The sequence below is a fragment of the Macaca mulatta genome, chromosome 4 (assembly GCF_049350105.2).
Source record: "Macaca mulatta isolate MMU2019108-1 chromosome 4, T2T-MMU8v2.0, whole genome shotgun sequence".
NCBI lineage: Eukaryota > Metazoa > Chordata > Mammalia > Primates > Cercopithecidae > Macaca > Macaca mulatta.
The window spans coordinates 4,777,562-4,800,252 of NC_133409.1; the positions used below are offsets into that span (position 1 = coordinate 4,777,562).

The window sequence follows — 22,691 nt, forward strand, 5'->3', positions numbered from 1 at the left end:
TGGCGGGGCCGAGAGGACCCCAACCGTCCAACACTCATTGCTGTCTCCCCAGTTGGCTGTGGCCTGAAACTGCCTGGATTCGGTCAACACTGTTGCCGTCTAGCATCAGCCATTCAAGGGGTGGGTACCCATGGGAGGGCCTCAGCCGGGACAAAGGTCCACTTCTGTCTAATCAGCATAACTTTGAAAACAACCCTGTTGTGCAGGGACAGAGAAAACAAACTTTAAAAATGAAATTGCAGCAATTGAAGATTTTGAAGGGTGACACTTTTACCTGGTGGCACACTGGGACCAGGATGAGGCGGCAGGAGGGGCCCGATGTGTGACTGAGAGGAATGTGTGAGTGGCCCTGCATTTGAGTTTTGCCCTGGGCCCCTAAATTCTGCAGCCGGCCCTGCTAGAGAGCTGAGAAGTTAGAACATAGGACACCTGCCCAGAGGCCACATAGAGGTCTGGGTGGGGGGTTTGTGTTGATGTTGACGCTGGAGAGGTATATGAGGCCTGTCTTAACCCCACTTTCTGTCATGGCCTGAACCAGTCTTTTAGGTTAAATTTAAGAGTGTCCTGGCCAAGGAGAAAATCCATTCAGATGGTTGTGAGATGGGATTTTTCCTTTGACCTTGACCCCCTTTGTGGGGAAGAAACTGTAGTGGCTCATTTCACTCAGCGTACAGTCTATGGACAGCTAAGTGTTCAAAGCCCAGCAAAGGGTCAGGGTCACAGCCTTCTGCACCTGCCCTTTTTGACACCCAAGTTCTTGTTCAGTGTTGGGAAGAATCAGGTCACACAGACTGTTTGAATGATGACAAAGGCAGAACTGGAAAGGGGATGGTGTGGAAAGAAGGTGATCTTGCCCTGAAGCCCCACCATCCCCGGCTGGGCTCCCCACGGAAAACGACACCATCTGAAGTTAGCGCTGTCTATCTGTAGTCTCTGCCACTCAGCCCCTTGCATCCTCACCACTCAGCAGCTTACATCTCTGACTGCTTGCCTCAGCAGCTTCTTTGCTCTGCCAGCTGAAGTCTTTTTATGGGCACAGGATAGGAAACAAGGAGGGCCAAAAAGGCAAACGAGTCAGCTGTTTTCACTTAGGGCCAAAGTTCTAGGCTAGAAGGCGGAGTTTAGTCAGGAACCCATCCATTCCGTATCCGTTGGGGGACCTTAGAAATGTATTTTTGGTTTACAGGCTCCTCTGCCTGTGGAGCCCTTTGTGACTGCCCAGGTAAGCCCCTAACGCTAACTTGCCCCTCTCTACTGCCTCCTTCTAACCCAGGCGACATCAATCACTTACTCTCTTTCTCCTCTTTGCTCTGGTCCCTGGGGAAGCAGGTCCTTTCACTCCTTTCCTTCCCGAGCTTGTGCACGCTGGGTCCGGCCCCGTCTCACTGTGACTGCTCATCTTTTCGGGCACCAGAGCAATGAGGAAGCAGGACTCAGGCCCCCGACTCCTAACTCCAGGTGAAGCCCACCCTGAGCTCAGGAGCAGAGCTGCCTCCATTGGGTGTGGAGAGACGGAGCCTCCTCCCGAGCTGGGCCTCCTCACTGGCCCACGGGAGCTGCTGTGGCTCTGACCCCTGTACCTGGTTCTGTCGACTGGAATAGTCAGTGGGCAGCCAGCACGCCTTTGGGTGCCATGTGTGGTGAGATCCTATCCTGACTTGACATTTTAAAAGGTTGTCAATAAAAAGAGCCAAACTCTGTAAAATACTGGAGGAGATTTATTCTGAGCCAAACGTGAGTGACCATGGCCCGTGACACAGTCCTCAGGAGACCCAGAGAACATGTGGCCCAGGTGGTCAGGGCACAGCTAGGCTTCATGTATTCTATGGGGCATAAGGCATCAGTCAGTACATTTCAGGTGTACATCAGTTCAGACCGGAAAGGTGGGACAACTGGAAGCAGGGGCTTCCAGGTCACAGGCGGATTCACAGATTTTCTGACTGGCAGTTGGTTGAGAGTTCATCTAAAGACCTGGAACCAATAGAAAGGAAATGTCTGGGTAGGACAAGCGGTTGTGGAGACCAAGGTCCTTACTAAGCTGATGCAGCCTCCAGGTGGCAGGCTTAGAGAGAATCGATGGTAAATGTTTATGAGACTTAAAAGGTGCCAGAAACTTAGTGGACTCTGTCCTGGATCAGGAAAAAGGCCTGGAAAGGGAACAGGATTCTCTACAGAATGGACCCTTTTCCCACAAGAAACAGCTTTGCAGGGACATTTCAAGATATGGCCAAGAAACGTATTTAGGGTTAAAATATTTTCATTTTCTTCCTTATCTGTCATGTGAAGTTATGCCAGAGTCAGGTTGGAAAGAGCCGCATTACACAGGGTAGGGCCCCTCCGATGAGACTTTGTGGTTTGTAGGGCGACCTCCCCAGGCCCCTTAGGTAGGAATCTGGGCAGGAGAAGAAAAAGGTCAGAGTTTACTCTTCAAGGCACAGACTTATGTTCTTGAACCTCCTTCCATCTGGTGGTACATTCAGGTTAACAGAAAAATCCTGTGTATTCCACAGTCAGTCTGTTCTCCCTTCTCCTGGCTAAAGGGTTCTAGGTGTGTGTAGGACACAGCGGGGATGGTTATTCCTTCGGGGAGCTTCATCCTGTTTCTCCTCCTTCTGATGTCCAAATTCCTGCCTCACACCCTGGGGTCTTTTGCTCTGTCATTCACACATTAACACAAGGCCTGGATGCAGAAGGCTGATTCCTGTTAGTGCCTGTTTTGGCAGCAGAGGGCCATCTGGTTCGGCCTGGCCACGGCCCTCGCACAGGCTGCTGCAGGGCTGTGCAGGGAAGAGGTGGACAGTCCCCTCCCTCCACTCGTTGCCCTGGGGGCCGCCGGGGTGGAGGCAGGCCGGGTCCAGTTCGCCCACTGCCCTGGGGCAAGGGCGCACTGGGGGAGTAGCTCCTCGGGGCAGAAAGGGGCCTGAAGAGGAGCTGGGTGGCAATCGGGGATCCGGGGCAGGAAGTGATAGTCACACCCGCTTAGGGGACTTGGCCAGCTGGGCAGCCACTGTGCCCACCCCACGGAGGGTGCCGGGTTCTCGGGCCGCGGGAGGAGCTCTGCGTGGGGGCTGCCCAGACCTTATCCCTGGAATCTGCCTGGCGTCGGGGTGACTGCCAAACCTGTCATTCCCGACGGCGGGGCCAGGGGCCCGCGATCCACTCTGCCCGGGGCCACCCTTGAGTACTGGGCAACAGGGGGAGCTCGTGGCCATATTGCCCCTGCCCTGGATGCTGGCCTGGGCCCAGCAAGGATCTGGAGCCCCTGCCTCAGGCTGCGAGGGGTCACAGTTGGGGTGTGTGCTCCACAGGATGGATGGGAGCCAGTAGCAGGCAGCAGCACCCCCAGTCTCTCCCACGCGTCTGCAGCTGTCCAAGTTGGGGCGGTAGACACGAGCCTCTGTTTGCTCTTGGAGGGCTGAGAGTAGGCCGGAGCCCTGCATGCTTCTAGGTGCTGCTGCGCTTGCGGAAGCCGCCGGAACCCAGGCTGCAGACCGGGGCCACCAGCTCGATGGAGCAGGCAGGAGCCCCCACCCTGTGCACCTGCAGTTGCCCAAATTTGCCACTGCAGCCTCTGGCATCCCTGCAGTCTTGGGAGCAGGGAAGGCCCCGCCTCCCCTTGCAGGCTTGGAAGTGCCTGCTCCCGCTGCCTGGGTTCTCCCTGCTGTGGGCCCGGGCTCTGATCTTGGCACAAAGTCAGGGCAAGCCCTGACACCATGAATGGCAGGGATGTGAGACCCAAGCAGTTTAGCTGACCTGCTCAAGGACACATGCTGCACACAGTGGCTGAGCCTGCTCCTGCCACATCCAGGAGACTTCAGAGTCCTCCTGATCCCAGCTGTGCTGTGCTCCTCCTTCCGCTGTGGGTCAAAGGCATGGTTTATACCAGGATTCCTCCATGTTTGGGAAACCTTTACGGGGCACCACTGCTGTTACTTCTCCTCTTTTTCTCAAGTTTTAGCAAAAAGTTCCATCCATGGGTAGCATTCTTTAGAATTTAGACTTGTCAATGATCAGCAAGAATTTAGACTTTGTCAGTCTCAAGAAAATGATTATAAATTCCACACAGTGTTCCGGCCGGGCACAGTGGCTAACGCCTGTTATCCCAGCACTTTGGGAGGCCGAGGCAGGTAGATCACAAGGTCAGGACTTCAAGCTCAGCCTGGCCAAGATGGTGAAACCCCGTCTCTACTAAAACTACAAAAAAAAAAAAAAAACATTAGCCGGTCTTGGTGGCAGGCGCCTGTAATCCCAGCTATTCTGGAGGCTGAGGCAGAGAATTGCTTAAGTCTGGAGGGGCGGAGGTTACAGTGAGCCAAGATCGCGCCACTGCACTCCAGCCTGGGCCACAGAGAGAAACTCGTCTCAAAACAAAAACAAAAACAAACAAACAAACAAACAAAACCATATAGTGTTTCAGGACTATCTGACAAGCAAGAACACTAATAGCTTAGTTCATTAGATGCCTTCCAGCAACAGGGTGCTACTTAACTCAGGGCTGCAAGTCTCTAGACTGATTATCTGCAAATGCAGCCATCTGCTTCCTGCTGTGACACTTCATTCCTCTGCCCCGGCTGCACTGCAGACAGATGCTGCGGAGACCTCACCTTCTCAGGGTGGCACTGTGCGGAAGCCAGGACTCACCCGGCTCTGTTCCCACAGGGCGGCAGCTTTTCATTGTAACAGAGTTACAGAACCATCTACACGGATGTCACCCTGAGAGCTGTAATCGCCAGGAAACGTCGTCATCCATGTGAGGAGCACAGCTTCCTGTGTGTTCTGTTTTGATTTGGGTTTTGATTTTTAATTACTTCTAGTGAAAATCTTTTAATGAAAATCTTTCTTCAAATTTTGAAAAGTAGACAGCAACCTGCAACACACGGGCAGATGATCAATAAATAGTCCTTTCACTGAAGAGTGGTGTGAATTCGCTAGTTAAGACATACCTATTAGATATGTTTTAAAACATGTGTTTCAATGGAAAACTATAGCACATAATCTAGACTGTTAATTGTCTTTGAACTATTTTACAATTCTTTGCAAATTGCAGGTAACTGATGGAGATATATAGACATAGATCGATCGATCTGTCTATCTATCTGTCTGTCTGTCTGTCTATCTATATTCTACCCTGTATAGTAGTGATTTTTACTGGATTCTTTGTCCTGTAAAAAATTTAAAAAATAAATGAAAAACAGTTTTCTTTCCATGTGCAGTTCATTTCAAAATTCCTTTACTCCATATAAATTTGTATCATTTTCGCTTTTCCTTTAAACTATTTGTGACCTCTGCCTAGTTCCCTCCTAACATATGTGTAAAATAAAATATTTAACACTTGTGCATTTTAATATCTTGGTGCAAGTCATGATTTTACCTTTTTCTGAAAATTATCTTTCAGATAATATACAGAGATAAAGAACATGCTGTACTGTTTAGATTTTTTAATTTGCAAGAGACCAGAATTTTATTATTATCCAAATCAATGTTCCTGAGCATCTGGGGAGCAGAAGTTTTAAGGAAATCTTGGTGTGTGCGTGGGAAGCCGGTGAGCGGGGAGTGCTGATTGGCCAGTGATGAAATCCCAGGGAGGCAAAGCTGTCTTCTCGCACTGAGTCAGATCCTGGGTGGGGGCCATAAGTCAGATGAGCCAGTGTATCCATCTGGGTGGTGTCTGCTGATCCATCACATGCAGGGTCTGCAAAATATCTCAAGCACTGATCTCAGGAGCAGTTTAGGGAGGGTCAGAATCTTGTACCCTCCAGCTACATGACTCCTCAACCATAATTTCTTATCTTGTGGTTATTATTAGCCCTACAAAGGCAATTTAGTCCTCAGGCGAGAAGGAGGTCTGCTTTGGGAAAGGGCTGTTATCGTCTTTGATTTAAACTATAAATTAAGTTTCTCCCAAGGTTAATTCAGTCTATGTGCAAGAATGGACAAGGGGCTGGGCGCGGTGGCTTAAGCCTGTAATCCCAGCACTTTGGGAGGCCGAGACGGGCCGATCACGAGGTCAGGAGATCGAGACCATCCTGGCTAACACAGTGAAACCCCATCTCTACTAAAAATACAAAAACTAGCCGGGCGTGGTGGTGGGCGCCTGTAGTCCCAGCTACTCGGGAGGCTGAGGCAGGAGAATGGAATAAATCCAGGAGGTGGAGCTTGCAGTGAGCTGAGATCTGGCCACTGCACTCCAGCCTGGGCGACAGAGTGAGACTCCGTCTCAAAAAAAAAAAAAAAAAAAAGAATGGACAAGGACAGTTTACAGGTTAGAAGCAAGATGGAGTGAATTAATTTAGATCTCTTTCACTGTCTCCGTCATCATTTTGCAAAGGTGGTTTCAATCCCTCCCTTTGTGTTTTATAACACCTCAATCTTTTTTTTTTTAATTTAATTTTTATTTTTTTTAATTATACTTTAAGTTCTAGGGTACATGTGCATAACGTGCAGGTTTGTTACACATGTATACTTGTGCCATGTTGGTGTGCTGCACCCATCAACTCGTCAGCACCCATCAACTTGTCATTTACATCAGGTATAACTCCCAATGCAATCCCTCCCCGCTCCCCCCTCCGCATAATAGGCCCCGGTGTGTGATGTTCCCCTTCCCGAGTCCAAGTGATCTCATTGTTCAGTTCCCACCTATGAGTGAGAACACGTGGTGTTTGGTTTCCTGTTCTTGCAATAGTTTGCTGAGAATGATGGTTTCTAGCTGCATCCATGTCCCTACAAAGGACACAAACTCATCCTTTTTTATGGCTGCATAGTATTCCACGGTGTACATGTGCCACATTTTCTTAATCCAGTCTGTCACTGATGGACATTTGGGTTGATTCCAAGTCTTTGCTATTGTGAATAGTGCCGCACTGAACATACGTGTGCATGTGTCTTTATAGCTGCATGATTTATAATCCTTTGGGTATATACCCAGTAATGGGATGGCTGGGTCATATGGTACTTCTAGTTCTAGATCCTTGAGGAATCGCCATACTGTTTTCCATAATGGTTGAACTAGTTTACAATCCCACCAACAGTGTAAAAGTATTCCTATTTCTCCACATCCTCTCCACAGAACACCTTAATCTTAAGGTTAGCCTAGGAAGATGGGAAAAGACCATGGATTGCTCTGGCATCTTCCTGCTGACAGGGGCGTAGTGGGAATGGGAGTGAACCCTAAGGAGAGAGAAGTGAACCAATTTGCTGCTGTCTGAGTGACTCCTGCAGGTCTGGCTGGTCTTCCAAGTCTTGCGTGGTAAAAGCATTCAGACCCTCATCTATAGTTTCAGTACAGTATTTAACTGAACAGTGCACCATACGGTAAATAACAAGTCCTAGGATGAGGAGTACAATTCCCAATTTTAAAAGCAATGATTAGAAAGCATGAGTTTGGGGACTTCTAACCCACAAAGAATTTAGGATTTAATCCAAACTGCAGAAAAAACTCAGTAACAGCTAACAATAGGTGTACTATAGCTTTCTTTTGAAATATAATTTTTCTCCCTTCAGCCCCCATTTTTATTAAAAACAAATCATGATAGAACTGATTTGTTAGCAAAATAACTTTAGTTTTCTTCTACTTGGCCTGATTATTTGCATAAAGTGCAGCAAGAATAATTATTTTTCACTTGGCCTCTTTTTTTGTTTGTTTTTGTTTGTTTGTTTTTGTTTTTGAGACAGAGTCTCGCTCTGTCACCCAGGCTGAAGTGCAGTGGAGTGATCTCTCCTCACTGCAACCTCTGCATCCCAGGTTCAAGCTATTCTCCTGCCTCAGCCTCCCGAGTAGCTGAGACTACAGGCGCCCGCCACTACACCCGCTAATTTTTTGTATTTTTAGTAGAGACGGGGTTTTACCACGTTGGCCAGTCTGGTCTTGAACTCCTGACCTTGTGATTCACCTGCCTCAGGCTCCCAAAGTGCTGGGATTATAGGCATGAGCCATCAAGCCCAGCGACACTTAGCTTCTTTTTAATGGACTTTGATGGAATTCTGTTCCATGAGAAATCTCAGATACGACTTTTTTAAAGCCGAGCCCAGCCATCAGTTTGTACCCTTGAATACCTATGAGTTGGGTAAATTCCTCTCCTCTTGAGGTCCAAAGATAACTTGGGGCTATCTAAGTAACATTCATTATTTACCACAGGTCAGGAACCTTGTACAGGAACTGTGTAGAAGAAGTATGAGGTCGGATTCCCCAGGAGACTTACACCTGATTATAAACTGCCAAAGCAAGACAAAACATCTGTGTATGATAGAAGTCTTAAGATAGCCACTATTAAAACTACAATTGACTAGGAATTTTGGTTACTTCTGTGGCATACAACAATTTTGTATAAAAATTATAATTATTAATAACGTACACTAAATTATATCAGAATTAGAGAAGTTTCCCATAATTTTGGAACACACACTAATAACATATCTATACAAATACGGTCCAAAGAAAACCAAACACCATTCACTCTTCTATTTGAAAGTTTTTTCTCTATTCTAATGTCATAATCTCCAGAGTTATTAATCAGAAACCTGCATTGAAGAGCACCTGTTAAATTTTATAGCTGATTATAAAACCATCCTAAAGAGGACTGGCCAGGTGCAGTGGCTCACACTTGTAATCCCAGCATTTTGGGGGACTGAGGTGAGTGGATCACCTGAGGTCAGGATTTCGAGACCAGCCTAGCCAACATGGTGAAACCCCGTCTCTATTAATAATACAAAAATTAGCCAAGCATGGTGGCGGGCACCTGTAATCCCAGCTGCTCGGGAGGCTGAGGCAGGAGAATTGCTTGAACCCAGCAGGCAGAGAGGTTGCAGTCAGCCGAGATCATGCCATTGTACTCCAGCCTCGGCGACAAGAGCGAAACTCCATCTCAAAAAAAAAAAAAGGACCAAAATGAGACAATTGTCTGTGGATGACAAAAACATTTTAGGGCAGCCACAGTTAAAGACACAATTGGCAAGGAAATCTGTTACCTCTGTGGCACACAGTCATTTAACATAATAATTATAATTATTACTGATAACATATACTAAGTCATATTAGAATTATAGGAGTTTTACATAATTTTGAAATATATATCAGTAACATATTTACGCAAATATAGCCCAAAGAAAGCCAAACACCATTTCATATTTGGCAATGCTTTCTGTGTGATTTTTACACCAGATAAGCCAAATGTCATTTTTGGACTTTGAAGAATCTAATATCTAAAAGTTAGGTTAAAAAGAGACATAATTTATAATTTGGTTTCGGAAAGTGTGTCAAATATCAAAGGTTTAAAACACTAGATATCACAAAATAGCATCCCAGGTCACCATAAGTCATTCATTTGGCCAAAATGATAACTCCAAAAATTTTAAAAAGGAAAAATCTTTACTCAGATAGAGAAGACTTAGCTTTCCAAACAGGACCCAATGAAGATAGCATGAAACCAACTGAGTCTGTCTTTTCTCTCTCCTCCCCTTTTCCCTGCCATTTACCTAAAAGAGGAAATAAAACCCTTTCATTATCCTTTAATATTACATAAAAATCGTCTTCAAAAAAGAAAACCAAATTTCGTGTTTGCATTAGTGTATCTTTAATGCTAAAGCTAGTTTTTAAATAAAATTGTATGTATCTATCCAGTTTTAATTAGTTTGACCATAAGATAAGATTTTCATGAACTTTCTAGAACCCTTTACAATTTTCCATCAAACAGCAGATCAATTTTCTAAGCAAACCCTATTAATCGGACACATGGGTCCAGGCTCTGGCCCCATATCAGTATGATTTTAATGTTTTAACCTATGGAGAAAAGCTAAATAATTTCTTTCAAATCTTAGCCAACTTGTCTATACCCACAGATTTTTTTTTTTTTTTTAAGATCAACCCTTTACAAACCCTTTTCAGTTTGAGTAAACTTTTTTGTCCCGTTACTCTCTTTTAGTTAACACAATCTTTAAAACCTTCTGAACCAGACAAAATTACATTTCCTTTAGCAGAAGCCATATTCCCATACCTTCTTAAAATCTTTTACCAAAAACACATTCCCTACACACCATGTATATAAAACTGTTTCTCCAGTGGTCTCAATTTCATGTTACATCGTTAATTCTTAGCAGCTTTTATTTTTAGTGAATACCCTGATAAGTAAATGATTTTAATTATGTACTGGGGTGAAGCCTAGGACATCAGACAGAAGTGAAGATAGGGTCTGACTCTTTTCCTCATAGCTAGGGGCATGGCTCTCCTCAGGTCCCCAGGCCTCGTCTGTAATCTAATGCTCTAAAGTAGGTAAACTGAACAATTTTTCCAAAGGAAACAGTTTGACCTTAAAGCATTTAGCAAATCTGATATCTGACCTTAATTTAGACCAAATGCCTACATTTTCAAGACATGTTATTTTACCAATAATCTTTAAAACCGTCTTTATTTCCAAAAGATGACTAAAGCCACGTGAACAAAAAGGCATTAAAGTTTTTATTTTTCTGACAAAATATTTTATTGACATGCTTATTTTTCTAAGCCAATAATCAGAGCTGTTTTATATATAAACATCACCCACACAACACGTATAAACACGCAGACAGAAAGACAGAAGATTTAGCACTTGTAACGTTTTCCATTTGCCAGTTTTCTTAATTGGATTCCTGACTCCAGGGTGGAGCCCTTGAAGCAACAGAGTCAGGAAAGCACGCATTTCTAGGGCCAAATAAGCAGGAACAGTTGAAGGCAAAAACAGATCCCCAGTGTGAAGGCAGCCCTTTTATACTGGATCCTGAATCCTCAAAAGGAGGAAAATCCTATAGGAGAAGACAGTGCGATGCCTCTATCCACATTTCATGGCAAGGCTGCCCAAAGCCAATCAGTCCATCTCCCACAGGAGCCTCATCTCTCAGTGGAGGGTGGGGACGTTTCCATGCCTTCCAGGTGTCCATAAGCTTCTCTGATCCAAGTGTGCAGAGAGTCAAGTATCCCTCCATAACTACTGCTAGCCATCCCCTAAAGTATTTCCTACCTAGTTATTACACATCAAAGCTCCCTCATAATGAGAAGTAGTTTCTTAAAACCCCCAGAACTCAAAACTGTCAGATAACACAATGCAAAACAGAACAGAGCTTTTGATTTTGAGAGGGATCTATCAGCTTTTAGTTCCTAGGGTTTCATGAGGAAAAGACAGCTTTTGTCCAAAACAGGGTCTGTAGTGCCTCCGGTTTTTTCTAAGGAGTCCCAGGCTACCAGAAGTTATCTCAGGACCTCTCATGTGTGCATTAAGGTTAGAAATACAAAAATGGAGAAAAATAACGCAGTCGACTGAGAAGAAAAGAAACCTTTTTCCAGAAAAACAAGATCCAAGAACAGAACAACATAAATGCCTTTTAAATATACCTATAGCTTGATTATCCATTTTTATTCAAGCTGACTTTTAACCAGAGTGCTCTTAAAAAAAAGTTCTTTTAAATTTCTTACTACCCGACTTTAGCCAGGCAGCCAATATTTCTGGCTTTTGAACTTTACCAAAGGTGACCTCCCAGGTGCTTCAAAGACATGGTAAGCAGTTTCTTTTTTGCAAGATTTAGAATCTCCCCAAGGTAGTTCAGAGAAAAGAAAATTCAAGAGAGGAAATCAGAAACTCCCTGGGAAAACAAAACAAAACAAAACACAGCACAACTCAATAAATGGCAAAATTACACAAATAACAAATCAGAAAGGAATAATTCCAGAAACCAAGAATTGAACCCAGGCCACCATCATCAAAAGGCAAAGCCTTAGCTACTGAGTTATAGCATTGAGCAATTTTTATTGCTTTACCCAGAAGGATCCTAGAGAAGCCAATTTCAAGCTTGCCAAGGCTTTTAACTGGTCAAGAAAATGTTTAGGGTTGTGACATGAGCTCTAAAATTCCTGTCCAAACCAAGAGGAAGTGTCCACACATGGTCACAAGGTTAAGCTCTTAAGGACACAAAACAAGACAGAGATATTTCATCAGGTATTGGTTTCAGGAACCCACAGCAAAATTTGTAACTGACCAGCCTGCTGGGCTGGCTTGTAATGCAGGCTTATGGGGTCCTAAACCCGCGTTCTATCCTATGATATCCCTCTCTCCATCAGAAAAAACAGAAAAACAAATTCTCAGCACAAAGTACACCAGATTTGCTATAACCTAAGAATAGTCTCACAAATTCCTTGTCTATTAATCAAACTCTTGCAGAGAGACAAATAGTGATGTTTACCATTTACACAGACAGAGAAAGAGAGAGGGAGAGACCAGAAACCTGGCTAGTAAGAACTTCTTACCCTTTTTGCTGGCATACCAGGTTTCCAGGCTCCCTTTCTCTGCAGCTTCCAGAAGAATGGAGCAGCTCTGATGACCCTGCTTGCTTGTGCCATGGCTGTGGGGTTCAAACCACTTTACAAGAGAAAATCATCCCTTTCTGTTTTATGGAACCATAGACAAGATTCGTGATTTGCAAGATGCTGCCCAACGGGCTGCGTGGGGAACCCAGTTAACATTTTCCATCCCAGCAAAATATACATGACAAAACCGACATCAGTCACCTCATTCAGCACCCAGTATCAGCCTGGCAAAGCCCAAGCTTTCTCCCGTTGGTCCCTGTTGTCTTTGATCCACCCCAGGTTGGGTGGGACAACCTCCAAAGGGTAATTCACAATGGGGTCTCTGGGCAAGGCGAAGAGTGGATAGTCACCCTGAGACAGGCCTGCTGAGCATTTTTCAGGGCTCACTGAATGTGACCAGACAAATAAGGAGGGTTCTCTGAGTTAGGCCTGCTGAACGTCCATCAGCAATTCCCTCTGAAATCCCTTCCACATATACAAACACACATAAAGACAAGACGAACACAGGGCCTTCCAAATCAGATTCCTAACCAAGAACTCCAAGAGTATCCCTTCCAAACTGTCCTGCTATTCTCCATCTGAGAAATCTCCTCAAGATCTTCCTGATTGAGGAGAAGTCTCCCAAACCAAGGCTCTTTCTACTAGTTAGAAAGAGCCAACTGAGGCTGGGTGCAGTGGCTCACGCCTGTATTCTCAGCACTTTGGGGGGCCAAGGTGGGAGGGTCACTTGAGGACAGAAGTTCGAGACCAGCCTGGCCAATGTGGTAAAACCCCATCTCTATTAAAAAATGCAAAAACTAGCCGGGCATGGTGGTGCACGCCTATAGTCCCAGCTACTCAGGAGGCCAAGGCAGGAGAATTGCCTGAATCCAACACAGGAGGCAGAGGTTGCAGCCAAGACTGTGCCACTGCACTCCAGCCTGGGTGCAGCGGGAGACTCTGTCTCAAAAAATAAAAATAAAAATAAAAGAAAGAGCCAACTGAGACCCTGGGGAGCCAAACTGAGACAGACACCCCGAACTGGGGTACAGACACCCCATGGTGGAGCCACAACTGACATCCCTCAGTGGGGCTACAGACACCCCACCAGAAGATACAGAACCAGTCACCAGAAGGAAGGAGGCGTTGGCAACGCCTAGGATACTCACCAACCCAGACACCCTGCAGTGAGGTTACAGACAGATACCCCACCAGGGGGATAGGCCTACAGTTAAGGGATGTCTCCCCAGGAATATAACTGTATTGCAATTAAATCCATGCACGTTGCGTCGGCAGTGCCCCACCAGCAGAGAGAATACCACAGTTAGCCCCCAGTCCAAGAGAACTACGTGGCCGCTTGGTCTGGCCTCAGGATCCATCGCTGGAGTGGGGGGCTATTGAACCATGGGCAGGCAGCCACAAGGGCAATCCCGGATGAACCCACACATTTGTAACTGCCCAAGGGGTTCACCTTGCCCACTGCCTACACAGAGCCGATTTATCAAGACAGGGGAACTGCAGTAGAGAAAGAGTAATTTACGCAGAGCCAGCTGTGCGGGAGACCAGAGTTTTATTATTATTCAAATCAGTCTCTCTGTTTATATTTTTAACCCATTGCTTATATTTTGTTCTATGTGAGTGAGAATGGGCTTCCAGGAATCAGAAAACATATTCTTTCCTTGATTCAGTTGAGTGTGACCATAGATGAAGTGTGCAATACTCGTGGAATTTTCCAGAGAAAAATATATGTATATTTTGTATCAAACAGAGCAGTGCAACAGAAAAATCCACAAAGACGCCAGACGCTTATCCTTGGAGAATAAAAGAAGTAGGCAGGTCTGAAAGATCTTAGGACTGCCTGACATAGGATGGTTAGTTGAATTTAGTCTGAATTTCAGTAGAGTCCAGCTGGGAAAACAAGACTGCATGAAATACTTAGAAGACAATACCAGGCAATCCACAATTCACTGTGAGATTGTGTAATAAATGATATTCTTAAGGAAGTCCATGAGCACAAGAACATAACTTGCTGTGGGAGAATTCCAGCGTCCTTGCCTCCTCTTCAGCTCCTATCACTGGCCTTTTATTGATGCGTATTAGTTTGAGATCTCAAAACCCAATCTCGTGTTTCAAGGCACAGATGTCACTGTATATTAGATACTCAAAAGCCAAGGATGAGATCTCAGGATCAGCAAAGCTGGCCACCTGCCTTGAGAGTGGCTCCTACCCCCTGCAGGCACCCCCTGAGCTCAGATGGTGCCCTCAGATCCTTTGTAGAGGCTGGGGGAGGGGAGGGAGGAGCACATGTGTTAATGAGGGGGAAAATGCTGTGTGCTTTCAAGGGAAAATGCTAAATTCATTACAACAGCATTCTACTTGCTGTTAGGAAATCGGCACCCTTCCATCTAAATAGAACTGTCTTTCAAAGCTTTCACGTCCCTATCCTTGAGGTTTCTCTTCAAAGAGGGATGAGCACATTCACCCAGGCACGAGGAGGCCCTGTGCATTTTTTGTCCTGCTGTTTTCATGGACAATTTAAAAAGAATTATGGATGTCTCAGTCCTTAGAGAGTCAGACACAAACCCCGAGGCTGCTCCGTCTAGGTCACCTGGAGAGTCTAGGTCACCCCGAGCGGCTCCCTTTGTGGGTCCCTGTGCTGGCTGGAACCGGCCTCCTGGGAAGAACAAGGGCTGAAGATCCTGAGTGCCTCCTGACCTAGCGTCCCAGGCCCGAACATGGCAGGGCCCAACCCGGGGCTCTCATTTTTCTGCACTGGATGAATAAGGGCCCCTAGAGCCAGAGGTCAGAGCTTGCAGGGGGCGGGCCCCCTGTCTTACCATAAGTTCCTCAAATGATTGGTGTAGAGACCAGCATATAACTTGCTGACACTGGAGAGGGCACTGTTAATTTAAGATGAGCCGAAGCATGAAGTTTTACTGATTTGTCTTCATGTGGACATTGTTAGCCTGCGTGTCATAATCTGTAGCTAATAATTGTGACCTCTGTGTTGCATCCTCAAAAAAAAAAAAAAAAAAAAAAACAGAAAAAAAGATGACTTGCTTAAACTTCCCTGCAAAAACCTTTGGCCTTGTGACAGACTCTAGAACGCTCTCAACTCCGTGGGTGTGTCTTCCCAGGTCCAACCTCACATTTGGCTTTCAATAAACTTTGATAAAATTATTTCTGCCTCATCAGCCTTAATTTCAGCTGACAATCTCAAGTCCGCCAGTGATGAGGGGAGCAAAGCAAAGGACACAATTTGCACAGCATCTTATGGTTATAGGAGGAGAAGTGGCTGCCAACAGGACCCCAGGACAACAGAATGCAGTTGGCTTCAGATAAGAGACGAAAATGAGGCTTCTGATGAAAGTTAGTGCCTAGGATAACAGGCTGTGTGAGCAGGTTGGATTTGATGGGAATATTGAGTATGGGCCTGAGCAAAGAGAGAGACCCTCTCATATTATTTTATATTGTTTTATACTCAGTACCTGTTTTAAGAAAAAACCAAGGAAGTAAAACCAAAGACAGGTAGCCCAGCGCCAGGCCCAAGCCTGCCTGGTCTAAACCCAGCAGTTAAAAATCAACTCATAACTTAGAAACCGACGTTATTCATAGATTCCAGACATTGTATAGAAGAACACTGTGAAACTCCCGGCCCTGTTCTGTTTCTCTCTGACCACCGGTGCATGCAGCCCCTGTCACGTACCCCCTGCTTGCTCAAATCAATCACGACGCTTTCATGTGAAATCTTTAGTGTTGTGAGCCCTTAAAAGGGACAGAAATTGTGCACTCGGGGAGCTCGGATTTTAAGGCAGCAGCTTGCTGATGCTCCCAGCCGAATAAAGCCCTTCCTTCTACAACTCAGTGTCTGAGAGGTTTTGTCTGTGGCTCGTCCTGCTACAGGCCCATGATGGAGAACTCACAATTACAAGAAAAACTCTTTTTATAATGTAAATTTGCTCTGTGTCAAAGTTATACTGCAAGTAAATCGACATTATGTTTTCAGAGTTCAAAAATATAAACCAAACCGGACTCAGTCATCTCTCTCACCGGTATGTGAATGATAAACAAAGAAAGAACTGGCGTAACAAACAGTGACTCCACAGAGATCCAACAGCACCGCTTCCCAGGACGTCTAAACCAAAAAGCGCCTGAGGCTGGTCCCAATCAGTGTAGAGGTTTATTTTGTCGAGTCTGAGGATGTGCCTGGGACAAGGGAACACAAAACCTCAGGAACATCTGAGATCTGGGCTTTTTCCTAAGAGCATTTTGGGGCTTCATTATTTAAAGAGGAAAAGTGGGCAGGAAGGGAAAGAGGGAGGGTAGGGTCACGTTCTTGTGAGGCTTTGATTAGACTGACTGAATCCACATGTTGTGTGTGAAAAGGTGGGGATGAGGAACACTCAGTTACGTATTCATGCTCAGGAAGTCAGCACTTTACCTAAGATAAAGTGACCATAGAGCAGCTGCCTGTGCAGACACCTGGCCTTCTATCTGAGGCTATCTGCTTAGGAACAAAAGGAAAAGCAGTTTCTTGCATGACTCAGCTTCCAGCCTTAACTTTTCCTTTTGGCGTAGTGAACGGGTTCCCGAGATTTTACTTTCCTTTCGCAGAAGGAAGCTGATCCCTGCTGGCCTCACACAGAAAGGAGAATAGCTACAGGGCTCAGGGTGGAATTTTCACCAAGTCCATTTGCAGAGGGTGTCCCTGTGGCAGGTCCAAGACAATGCCCCCGTGTTTTGCACATTGTTCCTACCCCGTCCATGTTGGTGGCCTCTGAGCACGTCCTACACCAGGTGAATTAGCCTGGGGGGATAGACAGCTCAAACTGACCACAATCTGCCTCTTCCTTTCCTAAGAATTGTGCTTTGGAACTGTCAGAGAATTGAGGCACTTTTTCCTTATGAATGAAATTAGGGGGAAGAAATACATGCTTCATTGTTAAGGCAATACTGCAGTACTGAATCAGGTACCTGACTGGATCAAGGTACTGGAAATGCCCATCAACAAGCCCTTAACTTGAACTTACTGTGTCGGTAACAAAAAGGGGTACAAACTTATCTCTATCCTGAGAAACTTCAGGTTGTCCTCCCTTTCCAGACTGAACCAATGTACTTCTTGCATATATTGATTGATGTCTCATGTCTCCCTAAAATGTAGAAAAAGAGCTGTGCTCCGGCCACCTTGGGAACATGTCATCAGGACCTCCTGAGGCTGCGTCATGGGCGTGTCCTCAACCTGGGCAAAATCAGCCTTCTAACTTAACTGAGGCCTGTCTCAGATTTTCGGGGCTCACGGATGGTAAAAAGAAAGAAATTTGTAGACGTATCAAAGATAAATTGAGTCCTCCTGGCATGTGGGCATTTCAATAAACGCTTTCCTAGAGTCAGGGGCTCACAGCGTGTTAAATCTCCTCTGGGAAGGTTCATACTCAGGGTCCGACTTTCTCTTATTTTGGTAGACTCTGTACATTCTACGAAAATCCAACAAATACTTGCTGAATGCAAACAAGTGCAAAATCCAGGGCAAAATGCTCTGGGGCTCCTGCTCACTTCTGGGCCTGGGGCAGCCCCACAGAACAAGCCTTGTTCCATCTTCACAACACTAGGGATGGGGAGATTTTATCGGAACCCTATGGGCACAGGAGCACTTACAGACCCTCTACTGCAGCATGGGATCTTTCTTCTACGTATTTATTCTTTTTAACTTTATGTGACATTTTTCTTCGTAGATCACAAAGATAACAGTTGTGTGAACTTCCAGAAACTGTCTGGCCCAGTGCATGACATGCAGTCGGTGTTAATTAATAGCTGATGAGCAGATAAGTCAAGATACTCAGTTCCTAAAAAATAAGAGATGCAGCGTGAAGGCAGTGGGGAAAAGTGGTTTAGAAACAACTTCCGAACACCCCGGCCGGGGGAGGGGTGGGGGACAGAGGAGAGGACTAGAGAGCCGAGACCAGGCACGCCCACTCTCTCCGCTAAGCACTTTTCATTAGGTTTCTCCACACAGAGCTCATGCTGCCCCCTTGAGTAGATACTGATCATGGCTTTTGTGCCACTGGAAATACACAGCTCAATATCATTCATTAACTGAACACACTGGGTAAGAAAAACACAGGATATTGGGGATTCCTTGGAAAAATACAGTTTGCCTGCAGTGCCCACACACAGCCCCTTTCTGAGAACGGCCTGGTCCAGTGTCCGCGGTGCAGACCCCAGTCTGGGACTCTGAGGGCGGTTGCCACAGGTGGGTGTGTTGACAAATCATGGCTGCTTGAGAACACTGGGAGATCTTGCTACAGAGGTCCGTGAGTCCTTAGCTTGGGAACGCTGGACACAGCACACACAGCCCACCAACCCCAGACCCCTGATGTTATCACGCTGTAAGCATAGAACTCTTACTCGCCTTGTAATCCTCCATAATCCTCTCCAGTTCTCAAAACACATCATCAGCTTGATTTTCTCCTCGGCTGAGCCAGCATGAGCCAACCTGTTTCTTCCCACGCCATCTGGGCCTTTGGGCCCTGCCAGGTGGCACCACTGCAGAGGGCAGGACTGAGTGGGACACGTAGGTGTGTGGTTACCTGCCCGAGGGAGGGTGGCTGACCACCTGGGACACCATGCCCAGGTGCACCCCCTGCCACGCAGGCCGGCCCTGAACCATGGCGTTTAGGCCAAGGGGAGGGGCCGTGGCTGGCATTTGTCACACGTCTCCCTGTGTCTAATGTGCAGAATTCAAGAAATACTTCTGAAGGCAGGATTGCCATGTGCCCAGCTGTCCGCCAGGGTTCATCCCAGGTCCCATCCCCACCATGTGCTTCTTTACAGCTCATCATAAACCGGTCAGGACAAAAGGAGTTGCCCAGCCAAGGGGGGATGCGAGCCAGGGCCTAAATGACTGGGGGCAAGCTGGGAATCACACTGGATTGCAGCCTGATTAGGCTTGTGGGGCCGGAGGGGATGAGAGTTAGCCGGGGCGGTGGAAGCGGCTTCCCTGCCTCTGCTGTCGTCTCAGGTGGCAGTGTCTGGTGCCTGAGCTTCCATTCACGATTTTTTTTACAACCACCACAGCGAGTTTTGGAGGGCCGCCTGGGGAAGCAGCTCAATCATGAGAACGGGCAGCCCAGAGGGCAAGTGGGGCTTAGCTTACCTGATAGAATTCCTTGTAGAAAATTCCTTTATAGAAGTATAGTTTTTCTTAAAATTTTTGTTCTTCTTAAATTAGATGTTGTTCTTAAAAATATAGAAATAGGCCAGGCGTGGTGGCTCAGGCCTGTAATCCCAGCACTTTGGGAGGCCAAGGCAGGCGGATCACGAGGTCAGGAGTCCAACATAGTGGCCAACAGGATTCCAACCAGCCTGGCCAACATAGTGAAACCCTGACTCTACTAAAAATACAGAAAGATTAGCCGAGTGTGCTGGGGCACTGTAGTCCAAGCTACTCGGGAGGCTGAGGCAGGAGAATCGCTTGAAGCCTGGAGGCAGAGGCTGTGGTGAGCTGAGATCGCGCCACTGTATTCCAGCCTGGGAGACAGTGGGAGACTCTGTCTCCAAAACAAAACAAAATACACAAATAGTATATAGGTGCATCCAGTAAAAAAAAGGATGCATGCCCCTTTCCTCCCAGAAATTTAATTATCTAGAGAAGAGTTTGACGTCTCTATCTCTCCCTAGACACACACACACACACACACACACACACTAAGCCTATATTTTATATATATGCATGTCCATATATACATGTATCTATTTATATTCATTTATACATATGCATATGTATACGATTTTTCATACATGCTATTTTTATTCAAAACTTAAGCAATAACCTTCAAAGTTTGTCTTTACAAGATGTTCTCAAGTACCTTTCCAGTCTGTCTGTCTACAGCTTTCCAGCAAATTCTTTCCAAAGACAGTGGAGAAGTTTCCAGCAGGAGCAGCTGCTGAGAGACCCACACTGCACACACAGGCCTTGCCGCCCACTGACAGGGAAGAAGCGACAGGATGCCTTCTCAAGGGACCACTGAAAAGACGCGTCATTGCACCGTAGCGGAAACAAACTAGGAAAATGCCTCAGTCTCACCTGCTGACACTCGCTGAGATTTTAGATAGCCCCTGGAGTGAAGGGACTACAAATAGGTCACATCACCCAGGGTGGCATTATCTCGCTTGAGGACAAAGTTCAAATTGTATGGATGTTTGTGGTTGTGGGAGCAAAGGCACAAAATTATCTTTGGAGATTTTTGGACAGAATTTCCTATCACTGTGTCTCTGTTTGTAGAGACAAAAATAATTGATAGAAAAAAATGCCTAGAAAATTCCAGTAGCATCAGCACTTTCTGCCCCTCATCCAGGCACAGGTGACAAAGAGGTACCTGGTGCTCAGCTGTCCAATCACAGCCCATCACAGCCCGGCTTCCTTGGCTCTCCAATCACAGCCGTACTTGGTGCTCAGCTGTCCAATCACAGCCCAGCTTCCTTGGCTAATCTCTGCACTCAGCTGAATCTTTTCCACCCAAAGAGCCACTTGCTCCAGTTTGCGGGGCTGGAGGAAACGGCTGCTGAGCTGCAGACCTGGTGATGCCTGTGTGCTGCCGAGCTGCTCTCTCCAAAGCCGGGTGCTGCTCTGTCACCCGTGTGTAGATGCAGTGTGGATAGCGTGTCTACCTGCCCCATACTCCCTATCATCCCATCTGCTGCTCTAATTTTGGGATCGCACTTCTCTCCATGAGAATTTGAATTCTCTGTTTTGCTTAGTTGTTCACTGTCTGTTTCCTCCACTAGAACTAGGCTTCTATGAGAATGGAGATCCCCGGCCCTTTTATCAGTGTGGTACCCCGGTACCTTAGGAAGCATGCCTGGCCCAGGGTAGATGGTCAATAAATAGTGTGATGGCTTTAGAAGTGGATGCTGTATCCCAGGCTGCAGAGGGCTCATGGGAAAGGAAAAAGACCTATGAACTTGGAAAATAAAAAGGATGTGTGTGTGTGTGCATGCTTGTGTGCTGGTGTGTGTGTGTGTGTGTGCATGCTTGTGTGCATGTGTGTGTGTGCATGAGTGTGTGCATGTGTGTGTGTACCATGCACACGAGTGTGTTCTGAACCAGGACCTCCATGATCTGCCTGACTGTGAGAGTGGGACAGGCCAGATTCTCTGCACTCGGGCTCACCTAGCATTGCCGCCCTGACAAAGAGTGGAAGGCAGTGATCATTCACAGAGTTGCCGCTCTTCTTCACTCTGGCGCAAAATGGGGGTGCCTTAGCCCAATCAGATGCTGTTCGTCAGGGGCCCTGCAGACCCTCGACGGTCTTGGCTGGCTAGTCAGGCCACTCAAATGTCCCCGGTGGAGACGTGGCCTGAGAGAAAGATCCAGAATCCCAGGACATCACCAGCAACTTCAACCACGCCATGGAGGCTGGGAGGATTCACAAATGGTGTGAGGATGGGAGTATTTCCTCCAGACTTGCTTTCCAGACCCCTCAGTGGGTCTGCCCTCTCTGATGAGTAATGGAAATTAGCTAAGGGTCTTGGCTGAGGACCTGACACAGCCAACTTGCCCCAAAACTTTTTATCTGATTGGCTCTCTGGGTTCGCCTTGGGGGAGGAAGAAGCTGGAGTCTGGAATGCCCTGCTCAGCTCAGGAGGTGGCCTGTCTAGCCAGGGGAAGGGGGAGTGGTCAGCCCCTGCCAAGATTTTAGATGCTTTGGAACACTGGCTAAGAGAAAACACTTTCTGAAGCCATGGTTGTGCTAATACAAATTGTTCTTCTCTCTCACATACACACACACAGCTTGAGTACATTTCTTTCCAAAGTGTGAAATTCCCTAGACAAGAACTCATTCTACTCTCTATAGATACATTCTTCATCTTTATGTGGATAAAAAGGTATAAGATACATTTGAATTTATTTGGTATTGCTTTTATTAAGAAATATTTCAGATGTAAATGTCAAGAAAATTGACGTTAATTTGCTTACACGAGTAGGTTCCTTAAAAAAGCAAACCATTGATTAGACTTCCCTTAAATTAATCTTTGACCTTTTAACCGGAAGTTTGCTGATTTAAAACGTGATTCTACAGTACTAAGACCGCATGGAGTCTGTGGTGAATTCAGCGGTAGCAAAACAGTGCCATCTAGTGGCTGGTGAAGTCTCGGTTCTCCAGAACACGCGTGCTCTGAGCTTTGTATCACCAGGGGTATCTGTCATTTTAATGTCCACCGAATGACCTGCAGGTTCGAGCAGATCTACAGAATCACTCTTTTCTCAAGCTGATAGAGTCCATATGTTAATTTAAAGGATTGAAATGGCTATTGACACCTTTTAAATGCTTTACACGTACACGTCTTTGGCCTTTGGCAGGTCAGCCCTGGGCCAGGTCATGGC

The 22,691-nt window shown here is 46.3% G+C and overlaps 2 long non-coding RNA genes across 3 annotated transcripts; one reads left to right on the forward strand and one right to left on the reverse strand.

Moving 5' to 3' along the window:
- Positions 1 to 218: 218 nt before the first annotated feature.
- On the forward strand, positions 219 to 1,705 carry LOC114677441 (uncharacterized). Of its 2 annotated transcripts, none has more exons than XR_013416969.1 (2): positions 219 to 1,222; positions 1,327 to 1,705. It is a non-coding gene; the product is annotated as an uncharacterized LOC114677441 (long non-coding RNA). The 2 variants fall into 2 exon arrangements; XR_003728721.2 differs by having other exon boundaries at positions 1,330 to 1,705.
- LOC144340702 (uncharacterized) lies at positions 1,701 to 12,366 on the reverse strand. The gene is made up of 4 exons (XR_013416970.1): positions 12,269 to 12,366; positions 8,736 to 8,860; positions 8,130 to 8,211; positions 1,701 to 1,971 (listed from the first exon to the last, which is right to left on the reverse strand). It is a non-coding gene; the product is annotated as an uncharacterized LOC144340702 (long non-coding RNA).
- Positions 12,367 to 22,691: the final 10,325 nt, after the last annotated feature.